Source organism: Felis catus, chromosome A2 (genome assembly GCF_018350175.1).
Source record: "Felis catus isolate Fca126 chromosome A2, F.catus_Fca126_mat1.0, whole genome shotgun sequence".
Taxonomy (NCBI): domain Eukaryota; kingdom Metazoa; phylum Chordata; class Mammalia; order Carnivora; family Felidae; genus Felis; species Felis catus.
Genome location: NC_058369.1, coordinates 31,852,572 through 31,867,428, shown reverse-complemented (window position 1 = coordinate 31,867,428; position 14,857 = coordinate 31,852,572). Strand labels below are relative to the sequence as shown.

General features: G+C 45.7%; 1 protein-coding gene across 3 annotated transcripts in view; it reads left to right on the top strand.

The window, feature by feature from the left end:
- Nucleotides 1-14,857, top strand: part of PRICKLE2 (prickle planar cell polarity protein 2) — a 329,432-nt gene that overhangs the window by 89,058 nt on the left and 225,517 nt on the right. The window contains exon 1 of one of the 3 annotated variants that reach the window (XM_045051822.1): nucleotides 9,422-9,524. The exons of the other annotated variants lie outside the window; for them this stretch is intronic. The gene's annotated coding sequence lies outside the window, so the exon portion shown is untranslated. Of the gene's footprint in view, nucleotides 1-9,421; nucleotides 9,525-14,857 lie in introns of those variants that run through there. 3 annotated transcript variants of the gene reach the window in all.

Here is a 14,857-nt window from a genome sequence, read left to right as displayed (position 1 = left end):
AGGAGAGGTGAGAGCCTCCTCGGGGGGGGAGGCCTGAACACTTAGTAGGCGCAGGAAATAGGACTTCAGTGGAAATTAGTACGGAGGGATTTAATTCAGGGAACTGGTTATTTTGACTGCACACCAGAGCTGTAGAACTCCTGCTGTTTTCTCCCCATTATCTTCTTTCTCGAGAAGCACCATATAATTTTCAAAATACACAGGAGTCACCCACTCTGCTGTCTCTGAAAGCTTCATGCAAGCTTTCATGGGACTCTCTTCGTGCGTCGGGAGCTGACGGAGACTTGGGTTTGGAGAGAGAGGGGTGACTGCTTCTCCGCTTCTGTCTGGGGTCGGCTTTTGTTATCAGGGCTTCTGATTCAGCACTGGCCGGAGAGGGGAATCAAGACCCTTTCCTGGGTCAGGGTGGCTTTGTACATAAAGCGCCTCTAAGAGTGGTGACTCGCCCCTCGCACGCCTCCAAGTGCTCCAGATGCCCCCAGTGCGAAGCCGTGCATCTCTAGTTCCGACCTCTCCCTGGGCTCGGTGGCTGTCTCGGCATCTCTCGCTTCTTGGATGACTGGCAGACGGAGGGAGCTTAACATGCCCAAGGCTGGATTCCTCCTCTTCTCCCCACTGCAGCTGTGGCTTTGCTGTGTCACCTCGTCACAGTTTCGTTCATCCCGTTTCTCAGGCCGAAATCTTTGAGGCCATCTTGGACTCTTCTCTTCCTCTTACATTTTCCACTCAGGCCACCAGGAAGAGTTAGTGGCTCTGCCTTTAGACCATGCAGACTCTGACCTTGTCCCACATACCCCTGTTCCAGTCACCACCGTCTCTTGCCCCGGTTCCAACAATAGCCTCCAGACGGATGTTTAGAAAATGTAAGTCAGGTCTTGAATCCGACGCAACCCTGTCTCCCGTAGTCTAAAAGCCAAAGCCCCTCAGTGACCTTGGAGCTACCATGTGATCAGTATCCCCTTTCCCCACCCCTAGTACCTCCCCACACACTCAGACTCGCTGCTCCAGTGACACAGGACTTTTGGCAGCTCCTTGAACACGCCTTGCCTGCGCTGGCCTCAGGGCTTTTGCATCAGATGTCACTTTTGCCTAGAACACCTTTACTTCCTTAAAGTCTTTGGTCCACCTGGACGGTCTATTTCTAATGATCGCATTCCTCCTTGGGATTCCCAGTCTTTCTAATGAACTCTTTTTTTTTTCTTTCATGCAGAGCTCTTAACCGTCTTCTAATACAATATTTAGCTTACTTATTTATTAGGTCTATTTTTTTTTTTTTTTTGGTCTGTTTACCCTTCTCCCACTCTGCAGTAAACATAAGGGCAGGAATCTTGTTTGATCCACTAATATGCCAACGGCCTAGAGTAGTGCCTGACACATAGTAGAATCTGAGTAATCCTTGTTGTTAATAAATGAAGCATTATCTTTTCTCAAGCGAGCATGCGTTTCCTCCCTTACCATCAATTAACCTGGTACACTGTCCCACTTTAGGGAACATTCTATGAAGTCTTAATTACATTGATAAAGCTGGGGAAAATTCCTCCAAAATAAATTGTGGCTTAACAGCACCCTCCATGTGACCCTTGCATGATTCTTTAGCAACCTCTCTTTTGGAGCCTCCTGGATCCATCTGGAAACCATTCCAACAAACATCCCCTCCTCTATCATAGATCACGATTTTCCTTTTTAATACGATTCTGGCTCCCCAGAGCCTACCGTCAGCATCGAGATGGATTTCTTATCTCTGTTGCTTCATTAAGAGTGTACATGTTTGGTTGCCAATGCTACAGTCCTCCACAGTGCAATTTGTTGCAACAAAAGAAAGTGTTTGCCAAATGATTTGTCAGCATATGTTGTAAAGCCACACAGGCGCTCCTTATGTAACCGGAAAATACCGATCCCTATTAGTGACAGATTGAAGACAAGGAAGGAAAAATGGTGTTGCTTTCTTCAAAGGACCTTCGGGGTTTGGTGCAAAGGTGTAGGGGTGGGGTGAGGAGAAACTGGGGACAGAGGCAGGGAGGAGAAAAGGAGCGGACCGTGGGTGACGGGAGAAAACTCTGGAACGAAGGAAACAGAGACTTAGCATCATAGGGCCTAGCTACTTATCTTCCAGACACCCAGCTTTCTTCAAGGTAATAACCTTTCCAGGTTGCCAGCTGGTCCTAGGAGTCAAGTCGAGGGAAGAGAAACATTCCTAGGCTTTCTGAAATGGCAGGGACCAGAGCTGACCTCTCAAGGAGCGCAGTCCTGCCCTCGTGCTGTGCAGAGCCCCCACACGGGTTGGCGGGCGGGATGCCTGAAGCTTTAGGGAAGGAGGTCCTAACCGCTGGGGTTGGCAGCCATTTGTAAATTCAGCAGCTTGTGATTCTGGCCGCTTTTGGAAGTGACTCACCTACCCATCGGGAGAGCGCATTAGGCAAGCCTGGCCTCTTCTCCGCGAATAAATATTTGACCTCTTGATGTTCTCCAGGCTTCTTCCTAATTAGGAAACTCAGACGGCTCTCTAAGAGCAAAACCAAACATGGCTTCCCAGCACAGGGCAGAGCTCCTCTCTCCTGTGTTAAGCGCCCAGGCCCATAGCACCCAGTTGTTGTCTCGGAGCCCTCTCTTAGACTCGCCTCCAGGGAAGAAACGTAATTGTGGCCTCCTGGTTTGTTTCCATTTAGAAGAAATGAGCTTCCCTTATCAAAACCAAATGTTTATCTAGTAAAAGGCTCGCTTCATCTCGCATTCTTTTGGTGATGTCAGCAAGTGTAAATGCTTGGAAGACGGGCAAGTATGTCTTTTCGGGAGGCGAGGTGGCTGGTGACCTGAATCAAAGTTGTTCCTTGAAGGATGCAGTGTTTTCGACATTCTGCATGGCTGGCGGGGGGCCGGGGGGGGTGGGGGGGACCATGGAAATACCCGCTTGTTTACTCTGAAGCTGTTTTGTGGTAATGTTCCTCGGAATGTTTTTAAATTGACCGAATTCAAGAATTTACAATTATTCGATCGTGGCAGTGTTTGAAACTTTTATGGCGCAGCAGTGAGGCTCACAGACTAAGCCAACACCCGGTGTGCTCCTCCCATGGCACATGGTGTTGGGGTCCAGACTCCCCTAGTGCAAGTTCACGTTCTTTAGCCGTTTTTGTCTGGATGAAAAACAGCCTCCCTTCGGCCCCTCCCCTCGCCCAACTCGCATCAGCAGGAAGATATTTTACATTAAGAAGCAATTCCTTGGGAGATGTAAGCAAATTGGGAGCTAGGCCGTAAAATTCCAAGTGGTTTTTCAATCAAGGGATTTTTGTCTCTGATTGTCGAGGTGAGTGCACCCACACTGCACTGACAAACTTATCCAAGTTTAGGATTCAGTAGGTCGTCTGCAGCCACACGGCAGAAAAGCTGCCTTGAATGTTGTTTAATTATTAGCCCAGATGTATCTTCTGTGTGTTGGATGGGACAAGCATAGCAGAGAACGGATGAGAAACAGGCTCTTCTGTGGTTAATAATGTCCTGTCTATCTTTGGGTAGCATCTGATTACAGCCATGTATATTATTTAAAAGGTTCTTTAAAAAAAACATGACCACAGGGGAAAAGAGTGGCTTTCTCTTCCCGCTGTCTGCAGATTGCGTTTTAATCATGCTCATGTAAAGATGTGGTGTTTTCTCATGAAATTTGTCAAACCTAACAAGGCCCTTTTCCATCCTGTGGCAGCCCTACTTAAGCAACTCGTATAGCCACTCCAGACAACCCTGGCCCGCTCTGGGATCAAGGCTGTGTTCCTCTTTTTCTGTATCCCCTTCAAAACCTGCTTGAGATGAACCAGCACAAGTCTGTGTTTCAAATCCTATGAGTGTATGTGGAGCTGCATTTTCCAGAGAAATTGATAGAGAAGGGAGTTTTAAATGCCAGCAGCCCAGGGGACATGATGTTTGAGGGTCTGGGGTCCAGAGATGGACGAGAGAGGTAAGCAGGCCTCCTTGGACCTGCCTCTGTACTAGGCACCCAGAGTAGTGCACCGTGAAGACACTCAGGCCGGACTGAGGGGACTTACAGGGCGGCGGTCATGAACACCTGCCACACTTTAGTCCGTGGCATAGCAGGCTGTGGTCCTGTACGTTCCCAGGGTGCGTTTTGGCCCGCAGTGACTTAACAAAACTCGAAAGCAAGGGTCTGTACACTAGATCCTACATGTGGCCCACCTCCTGTTTTTATAAATAAAGTTTTATTACAACGCAGCCTTGCAGCTTGTTTGAGTTACCATCTGTGGTGGCTTTCCCTCTACAATGGCAGGGTTACGTAGTTGTGACAGAGACCACGTGACCATTGAAGCTGAAAATACTTACCATCTGGCTCTTTGCAGAAAGAATTTGCCAGCCCTTGATGGATTTTTAACTTAGGCACTACGGTTTTCAAGGGTATCCATTGATGGCCCTCCGTGGAACAAATCCCCTGAAATAACACGCAAAATATTTTATGTGTGTGCACGCCCACACATTTTTAGGATTTTTCTAGAGAGAGAGTGCATGGGTTATACTACCTTTTCTAAGGTGTCAGTGGTCCTAAGATGAAGATCTTTGACCTGAAAGGGTATATGAATTTTACCCTGTCTTCTCTTAACCTTGAATTCTGCTTACCCCTAACCTTTTCTTTCTTTTTTTTTTTTTTTTTTTTGAGTCCTAAAACCTTTAGAATTCTCCAGAATGAGAAACTGTATCTGAAGTATTAATGGCTAGCAGGAAAATGTTTTGCTCCATGGAATAGTTTTATTTTAACGAGGGCCTTTCACGCCGGAACCTAAAGGTGTGTGTGTCAGGGGCAGTATCACAAATCAGGCCAAGAGTAGGGGTGGGGCGGGGGCCAAGGTGACCAGGAGGCCGTTGCCTGGAGGCGAGTGCAAATTTCTGGGCCTCTTTAAAGAGACAACAGGGCGGTTATCTTTCTGGTCAAATAAAGCCAGAAAACCCTAACAGTAGCTGCTCTATAACATTGTGTGAGGCAGTATGCTAAGCACATTACGGGAAATACCTAACTTCTCACTCACACCTCCCCAGTGAACTAACAGCAACCAGTGCAAAGTGCACACAATAAAATTATTAGCAATTACAGTTACTGCCCTTGGCCTCACCATCCCCGTTTATTACCTGAGGAAATGGAGGCTCAGGCTTGTTGAAGGTTTCCCGGCTCCTAAGTCAACCTCACAGGTAGAACTAGAAACCAAGTCCATTCACTTCCACAGTTGTCACGAAAAAAAAAAAAAAAAAAAAAAACAAACCCGTCTTTCTGACCAACTCCATGTACACCAAAATGCGGGTGGTTACCCTCTCAAAGGCCCCCAGATAGACTCCTGTGGTGTCGCTGTCAGGAAGCACGTGTTTTCCCATATTTCCTTCTCGTCTCAGTTCTTTGAAAGCCTTACTTTAGTGTCTCAGTTCTAGAGCAGTGGTTCCCAAATCCAGTAGTCCGTCTACACTTCCAAGGAAGCATTAAAAAAAAAAAAAAAAAAACAGGACTTAATCTGCATTTTGGCGGGGCGTGGGTGGGCCTTGGAAGTCATTGTGGTTTATAAACCTGTAGAAGTAATGCTCTGGCCAGCTCAGCCCTGGTCCATCAACTGCTGCTCGGATACCCCTGTTGTAGATACAACGGGGGTGTAATGTGGCTCCGATCTGACTGCTTGAACCAAGGTGACTCAGCCCCCTCCCTTTTGGAAACAGGCAAGATGTTCCCTGTTTGCAGTTGGGTCCTCCTGTCCAAACAGAGCCAGGAGTCTGTGGGTGGTCCTAGGCATGCAGGAGGGCTCCCTTCTGGCAGAGCCAAGAAGGAACAGGCTGAGATCCAATTGGTTCTTAGGAAGGGAATAGGGAAGGGTGGGGGTGGTTGGCCCAGAAACAGCAGAATTAGGAAGTTGATTCGGAACTCCAAAGTGGAGTTGGGGGAGGAAGAATATTCCTCTTCTTCCTTTGGGCCTCATTTTAAGGTCTTTACAACGTCTTCAGTTAACTCTTAAGAGCTAGCTGTGCAAGTTGAGAGCTCTCCTGAAAAAAAAAAAAAAAAGAGAAGAAAAGCACATTGTATGACAAATTATGGCACTTCATTTCATAATTTATGGGCAATGTCCCTGGTGTTCACATGGGTGACCCCTTCCAGAACCCTGGGCAGTTTACAAATTGGCCTCTGAACTTTTGAAGCACGTAGGTCTGAATTACGTACTGACTGAAAGCATGAGGGGGGAGGCTCCAGGTTTGGGAACGCCTACAGGACCCAGCAGGCGAGCTTTGCCGGATTCTTGATGAAAAAATCCAAGCCCCTCAAAAAAATGAGCGCACGATGCTCTGTGCATGCACGTTTGTGTGTGTACATATTTTGCTCTGTGCATGCATGTTTGTGTGTGTACATATTTGCTAGTCTGCCCTGGTCTTTTAGGGGGTCGGAGCAATTAACTTCTCTTCCCTTGTAACTAGAAGTCTGGAAAGAGCTTGCAGCCTTGAAAGTTTGGAAAATACGCAGGGAACAGGCGTATTTATGTTAAACTCGATACTTGAGAGTTCTTTTCTACAAAGCAACATGAGTAACTAACTACCAGTGGGAATTGAGCACTTTGAGTCATGCATTTAGATTTCTGTCTGGCTTCTCCTGGTGAGTCGATGTCCCTGGAATCTCGGGGACATACGGAAATGTCATTTCTAGTGTTCTTTCAAAGTGCTGCTCTCCTGGGCTAACTCATGCAGGGGGCAATGTCATACTTGAAATGTAGATTGCCCACAGTATCTCACCTAATTGAGTTATTAATTACACAAATAAGCCTTTTTCAGATTCTGACTGGTGTAAATTCTTCGCTGTTCAAACCTGGCTGGAAAGAAAGTTTGGACTGGGATGCAATCTCATGTTCTGCTGGTATAAGGATTTAAGAAGGGATAGCAGATGGAGTCAGCCTAATTAAAATGGAAATCTAATTAGTTGAGGGGAAGGAGAGAAATTCAGTGTCACACTTGTACCGCATTAACAATGGCACCTCCCCCAACCATCTTCCCTAGGCCTTATTATTTTTCTTTAGAGACCAAAACTTGAACTCTGTTCGCTAACTAGTTTCTGTGGCTCCTCTGAGAAGGGGCCCAGGCTAGAAGCTAGGTTCCTTCATGGAGAGTGTTGAAAACTGCCAAGTGGGACTGGCTTGTGAGTTGGCAACTATGTTAATTATAACCCTGGGTCTGGAAGGACCTCACCGCCCAGCTATCTAGCATCACATTCATTATTCCTTCAGAATAAAGATACTCTTCTTTTTTAACAACAGATGGCTACAGAAGTGGAACTGGGCCAGGCTTAAGGGAACACCTGAGCTCTAGCCTCTGGCCAGAATCATCAGAGCTGTCCTTAAGGTGGGGAAATCATGGGAATAACGCTAGGCCCCCAGTTTTTTTCAACAGCTTTGTTGGATTCTAATTCGTACACCATGCAACTCACTATATAAAGTGTACAATTCAGTGGTCATTAGTGTACTCAGAGTTGTGCGTCTGTCACCACTCATTCCAGAACATTCTCATCACCCTAAAGAAAAAACCCATACCTATCAGTAGTCTCTCCCCATTCGCCCTGTAGCTACCCGGCCCCCACCCTCCCTCCGCCCAGCACTAGGTAACCTTCATCTATTTTCTTTTTCTATGGAGTTACTTATTCTGAATTTTTCATACAAGGAGAATCATACAGTATACAGTATTTTGTCACTGGCATCTTTCATTTAATTTGTTTTCATGACTCATCTGTGTTGTAGCAATTATCAGCACTTCACCCCTTTTAATTGGTGAATAATCGTTCGCTTTTTGGATATACCACATTTTGTTTATTCAAATGCTGTTGGGCATTTGAGTTGTTTCCACTTTTTAGCGAATATGCGTGGACGTACGTTTTCTTTTGTCTTGGGTATACGTACCTAGGAATAGACTTGCTGGGTCAGGTAGTAACTTCGTCTCTAACATTTCGAGAAACAGACTCTTCTAAAGTGGGTGTCTCCTTTTGCATTCACACGAGCAGCGTATGTAGGTTACCATTTCTCCACATCCTCACCCATAGTTGCCACTTTCTGTTTTTTGATGATAGCCGTCCTGGTGGTTGTGAAATGCACCTTGTGCTCGTGATTGCATTTCTGTGCTGGCGGAAGATGTTGAGCACCTTTTCATGTGCATTTGGCCATTGTGTACCTTCGTCAGGGAAATGTCTTTTGCCCACTTTAATTGAGTTATCTTTTTATTGTTAAATGTTAAGGATTCTTTGGGGTTTTTTTTCTTTAAATGTTTATTTTGAGAGAGAGCGAGTGAGCAGGGGAAGGGCAGAGAGAGAGAGAGAGAGAGGGGGAGACAAAGAATCCCAGGCAGGCTCCGCATCTGTCAGCTCAGAGCCAGACGTGGGGCTCAAACCCACACACTGTGAGATCGTGACCTGAGCTGAAACCAAGAGCCGGACACTTAACCAACTGAGCCACCCAGGCGCCCCAAGGATTCTTTGTGTATTCTAGATACAAGTCCCCTACCAAAATGTATGCCTTATAAATATTTTCTCCCATTCTGTGGAGTATCTTCTCACCCCCATGGTGGTTTCCTTTGAGGCGTAAAATTGTTTGCTTATGATGTGGTCCGTGTTAGCTGTAGTTTTCTTCTGTGTCTTGTGATTTAGGGTCATATCTAAGACACCATTGCCTGTCCCCAGGTTATGAAGATTTACTCATATGTTTTCTTCTAGGAATTTTATGATTTTAGCTCTTACATGCAGGTCTGCGATCCATTGTGAGTTAATTTTTGTTTGTAGCATGAGGAATGGGTTCAACTTCTTTTGCATGTGGATATCCAGTTGTTCTAGAGCCATGTGTTAAAAAGACTATCATTTTCCTCATTGAATTCTTTTGGCTCCCTTTTCATAGATCAGTTGACAATAGACACATGACTTTATTTCTGGGCTCCTAATTCTCTTCTATTTATCTGTATGTCTGCCTGCATGTCAGTAACACACTGCCTTGATTTTTGCAACTTTATAGTACGTTTTGAAATAGGGAAATGTGAGTCTTCCAACTTGGCTCTTTCTATTTCAAGATTGTTTTGGCTCTCCTTGGTGCCCTGAATTTCCATATGAAGATGGTCAATGTCTGCAAAACAGCCAGCTGGGATTTTGACCCACGCCCCACCTTTGAGGTGGTCCGCAATTTGTTGGCTGTGGGCAGCAACCCAGTAAAGTAGTCTAGAGAGAGCCTAAAGAAAGAGGGAGCCGGTGGTTCAAGCTAAGCGGCTGACTTTTCCTGCTAAAACTAAAGCATTCTCACACGCACCCCCTCTGAGGTTCATGTACACAGGCAGCTCCATATTGTCAATCTACCACCACCATCACTTAGGTTCTGTGCAACTCTGCAACTTTGATGCATGTTGTAGTAATATCATTATTCCCATTTTGCAGATCATCTGAGTGTTCTGTGAGATGATATCAGCGGTTTATCCCACTGCCTGGCATAGAGCGTGTGCTTCTTAAATGTGTGCTCTTGCTGCTGTTACTGTTTTTGGTGAGTCCGCCTGGAAAACTAGTAAGTCCTTAAACAAAATGCAGGCCTCAGTACTATATAGATTTCAGTCCTTAGATGCATGACCTAGAGTATCCCTCTGTCTTCCTCATCCTTGCCTCGCCTCAGAGGCTCGGACATGAGGTCTAGAGTCGTGCTTTTCAAGTTTATCACTTGAGGGTCTTATTAAAATGCAGATTCTCATTCAGTAGGTCTAGGGGTAGGGCCTCAGACCTGCATTTCCAACAAGCTCTGGGAGGACCACCCTCTGAGAAACAAGATGGTAGCGGTCCTAGAGGGCATGCCCAGATAGGAGGTGTTCAAGATGGCCTCTGCACCGGGGGGCAGGCTGGAGGCTGGGAGGAAAGGCTTGCATCAAGGGGAAGTTGAGAAAGCTACACCACTATACCTGGATTATCTAGTTCCTTGTGAATGTGGTCATTTCCCTGTTGCCCTCCTGTGTTCTCCAGTAAACCTGGTCCGAGTCAGTGGTCTCTAGACTCTTTTATTTATTTATTAAAAAAAATTTTTTTTAATGTTTATTTATTTTTGAGTGAGAGAGAGACGGTGAGAGGCAGAGAGAGAGGGAGACACAGAATCCAAAGCAGGCTCCAGACTCTGAGCTGTCAGCGTGGAGCCCGACACAGGGCTTGAACTCACAGACCGCGAGATCATGACCTGGACCAAAGTCAGACACTCAACCAACTGAGCCAGCCAGGCACCCCAGTCTCTAGACTCTTTTTATTTTTTCAAAAATTTTTTTAGTGTGTATTTATTTTTGAGAGAGACAGACACAGAACGTGAGCAGTGGTGAAACAGAGAGAGAAGAAGACACAGAATCTCAAGCAGGCTCCAGGCTCTGAGCTGTCAGCACAGAGCCGGACGTGGGGCTCGAACTCACGAACTGTGAGATCATGACCTGAGCTGAGGTCGGAGGCTTTACTGACTGAGTCACCTAGGTGCCCCTCTAGACTGTTTTAACTGCATACTCCCTCAGTAGAAAATGTTTGAACACAGACTGCCAAACCATGCACGTTTACTTATCAATAAATTATACACATATCCTCCTGTGATTAGCTAACACAGGCGGTACTGGCTTTGCATGGCATTGTGGGACTATAAAAATTACCATGCGAGCTGAAACTTTGCAAAGTGATCTTAATAAGCAGTGGGAAAAATTACAATTGTATCAGGGCCCTTAACGTTTTTTTTAAACATAGTAAAAACTCTCTTACATGTTGGTTATAAATGCACAGGGAAATAAGAAAAATAATAAAACTAATATTTAGTACACTGCAGTTTGAAGCATGAGAAGCATCGAGAATGAAATTATTATTTTTTTTTTTTGTCACAATCTTATCAAGAGTAGTTCGAACAGTGCTTATCTTCCTTTCCTTGTCTTACAACTAGGATACAGAGCAAGCATCTTTTTTATCAGTTGGCAAATTATCACAGTCCTTGCTAATCTGGATTCAATTGCCATTTTATGCTTTGTGATTTCATGAAATATCTCCAAGAGCTCCTTTAAAAAAAGAACCTTTTTTGTTGTATGTCACTTCCTCTGGGACATAAATCTTCATCCTTTTTGTCACAACTATTTTCTTTATTGATAAGTTCACCTTCATGAAATCCCTTCGGTGACAAGTCTATAATCAACTCCATGGTCGGCTGTTTCTTGTATAATTCCATTTATATTCTATTTGTGTATCACTTCCAGCATGATCACTTTATGTTTCTTTGCTACCCTGTGAATGTTGGTGGCCAGTTCACTCATTTGTGTACGGGGTCCCATGGCTGTGTCACTGGGGGACACACAGGCAGCACAGCTACGTGCTTTGCTGTCTGTGCATGAACTAAATGTGCAGGCAATGAGTGACCAGTCACTGGCAGATTTTGAAAGAAGTGACATGATTGGTTACTGATCATAAGGTACGTTTGTTATTTACATAGTGATTTGAGGAAGCAGAGGAGTTTGTACTTTATGCAAATTACTCACAGTTAAACACCATGCAAATTACAGTTAAAATACCATGGAAATTGAAATTTGAACCATGGTGGGAGATTGACATTATTTGACTAAACTGGGGTAACTGAAAGTTGTGCAAGAAGAACCATACAGAGTGAATAGGGTCTGTATCCCACAGCATGACGAGTACGTAAATCAAGGTTTGTGGTTTTAGTAGTAGTGTGCAAAATCCAGACTTTAAAGAACTGTCTTGATCTTTTCATTTTAACCAATTTATGGTTAGTGTTTCTTGTTACTACGTTTTTTTTTTAAGTTTTTTTAATGTTTTATTTATTATTGAGACAGAGAGAGACAGAGCATGAGCAGGGGAGGGGCAGAGAGAGAGGGAGACACAGAATCCGAAGCAGGCTCCAGGCTCTGAGCTGTCAGCACAGAGCCGGATGCGGGGCTCGAACTCACGGACCGTGAGATCATGACCTGAGCCAAAGTCGGACGCTTAACCGACCAAGCCACCCAGGCGCCCCTCTTGTTACCACTTTTACTGTACAATATGGCAAAGAGCCTCCACCAGGAGTAGATTGTTCCAGGTCTGCCACTGGCATGTTTGCATTATTAGAATTACACTCTGTGGCATTTTTGTAGTTATCTCTTTAAGTCATTTCTAAAAGTTCAAGTGACGTTAGGTGTCCACAACTCCATAAAAGCATTTAACCTGGCAAACTCCGTAACATGCCACAGCGTACTAAAATCTAATGTTCATGGTGCCCACTATCTCCTGTCTCATATTGTGACATTCCCACCATTTTATCATGGTGCTGTGAATGCCACTTAGGAGAGCTGCCCCAGCTGACAGCAAAATCAAGTGAGGGCCCCACTGTCTAGCCATATATTAAGCCATATATTAAATATTTGTAAAGTTTAATCCCCTAATTTTTTGGTAAAAATGAATTTAAATACAAACTTTATTTTTTATTTTTCATTTTTTGTTTATTTTTGAGAGAGAGAGGCAGAGCGTGAGCGGGGCAGGGGCAGAAAGAGAGGGACGCACGGAATCCGAAGCGGGCTCCACGGCCGAGCCGTCAGCACAGAGCCCAACGTGGGGCTTGAACCCACAGACCGTGAGATCATGACCTGAGCCAAAGTCGGACGCTTAACTGAGCCACCCAGGCGCCTCTGAATATAAACTTTAAGTATTCTCAATCCACCGTGGAGACCGTTAGCCTAAAGGTTCTGGTTGTACGTGAGTTTTGCTGCGGGAAAGGTACTTTGTGGGAAGGGGTCAGTTCTTCCCTAATGCCAGCAGGGTGGTTGGGACTTGAAGGTCCTCAAAGCCAGTGTGCTCAGTTCTGTTTGCACAGTGCATTTGCCTGGGGAACTTTGAAAAGTACCCGCCCTGGAGGTTCCGCCCCAGACCCTTGAGATAGATAAAAACCTCTGGGTGGGCGTAGACTAATGTGTATATTTTCTTAACAGCCCACAGTTGGTTCTCATGCACAGGTGGGAGTGGGAAGTATAGCCCCAAAGAAGAAAAAGTGCATCTTGAGCCGGGTCTTCCCTGCCACTTTTGAAGGACCCTAGCTGATAGATGTATTTGCGTGTGTGTGTGTGTGTGTGTGTGTGTGTGTGTGTGTGTGTGTGTGTGTGTGTGTGTGTGTGTGTGTGTGTGTGTGTGTGTTTAAGGTTGAGGAGGCCCCCCTCTGGCACAGCCTCTGTGCGGCCTCCTTAGTGACACGCATTTGCCAAGGACGATGCCTCCCTGCAGTCATTTGAACCCTGGTAGAAGAAAGCGAGCCAAGTGCGCTGTCACTGCTGGTGGCCCTGCCCTCCGAGGATCATTCGCCGGCTGCAGTGGCGTCCTGCAAATGCCAGAAGAGGCCTAGACTTCCTCACACTCTTCTTACCCCTTCATTTGGAGCTTGTTCTGCGGTGAAAACGAAATCGCGGGCACAGCGACCATCCCCAAAAACATCACGCTGCCCAGGTGTTAGTTCTGAAGCACGCGAGGCCTAGTCAGTCCCCAAAAGATGGGGGCCAGAGATAATCCAAGAAAGAGTTGCTTTCCATACACAAAAATCCAAAGAGGTTACTTGAGTTGTTGAAGGCCCTACAACAGACGTGACCTTAGAGCAGGGCTCTTGGTTCTGGATTCCCCACCTGCTTCTCCTTGACCTGTTGAAACACAGCGTGGTCTGAGACCACCGGCCCTGGGAATAACTAGGGAGTTTATTAAAACTCAGATTCCTCGGATGCCTGGGTGGCTCAGGCGGTTAAGCGTCTGACTCTTGTTTCCAGCTCAGGTCATGATCTCACGGTTTGTGGGTTCAAGCCCTGTGTCAAGCACTGTCCTGATGGCATAGAGCCTGCTTGGGATTCTCTGTCTCCTTCTCTGCCCCTCCCCTGCTCATGCGTGTTCACATGCTCTTTCTCTCACAAAAATAAACTTTTAAAACAGTTTCCTGGGCTCTGCCTTAGGAGGTTGAATGATGATGGGATAATGATAAGGGAGTCTGGGAATCTGCATTTAAAATGTTTTTTGACATTAATTTATTATTGAGAGACACAGAGCATGAGCATGGGAGGGGCAGAGAGAAAAGGGGACACAGAATCTGAAGCAGGCTCCAGGCTCTGAGCTGTTAGCACAGAGCCCAATGCGGGGCTTGAGCTCACAAACCGCGAGATCATGACCTGAGCTGAAGTTGGATGCTTAACCAACTGAGCCACCCAGGCACCCCTGGGAATCTGCATGTAAAAAAAATGGTTTATTTTTTGAGAGAGAGAGAGAGGAAGACACAGAATCCGAAGCAGGCTCCAGGCTCTGAGCGCTCAGCACAGAGCGCACCAGGGGCACAAACTCATCAACAGTGAGATCATGACCTGAGCTGAAGTCACATGCTTAATGGACTGAGCCACCCAGGTGCCCCTGTAATCTGCACTTTTGAGCAGCTTCCCTGGATACATGCTCGTTGAGGCAAGCTCCTGTTGGAGAATCATTGTCCTGGCCTAAGCCGCCATTTTGCAATATTCTTCCACCCAGCACACCCGTTTTTAACAGTGGTCTAGAAATTGAAGAATAAATGGGAAGCGTCTTTAGTATCTTACATGGTTGAGATTTATATTCTGAATACACGCCCAAAAGAATGATCATCTCTTTGTGGTAAGAGGAATAGTTTCTTAAACATTTGTAGGGAGGGCTGAGTTATCCATAATATCCACAAGTAAGTTTAGGAGTTACTTAAACTGTAATGGGCACTTTGATGGACAGTTAGGGCCGTTGGCCAGGACAACGTAGAAATGCACGAGCAGTCTGACTCCAGAGCAGTCAGATCTGGAATCAAATCTCGCCTCTGCTGCTTATTAGTTGTATTAAATT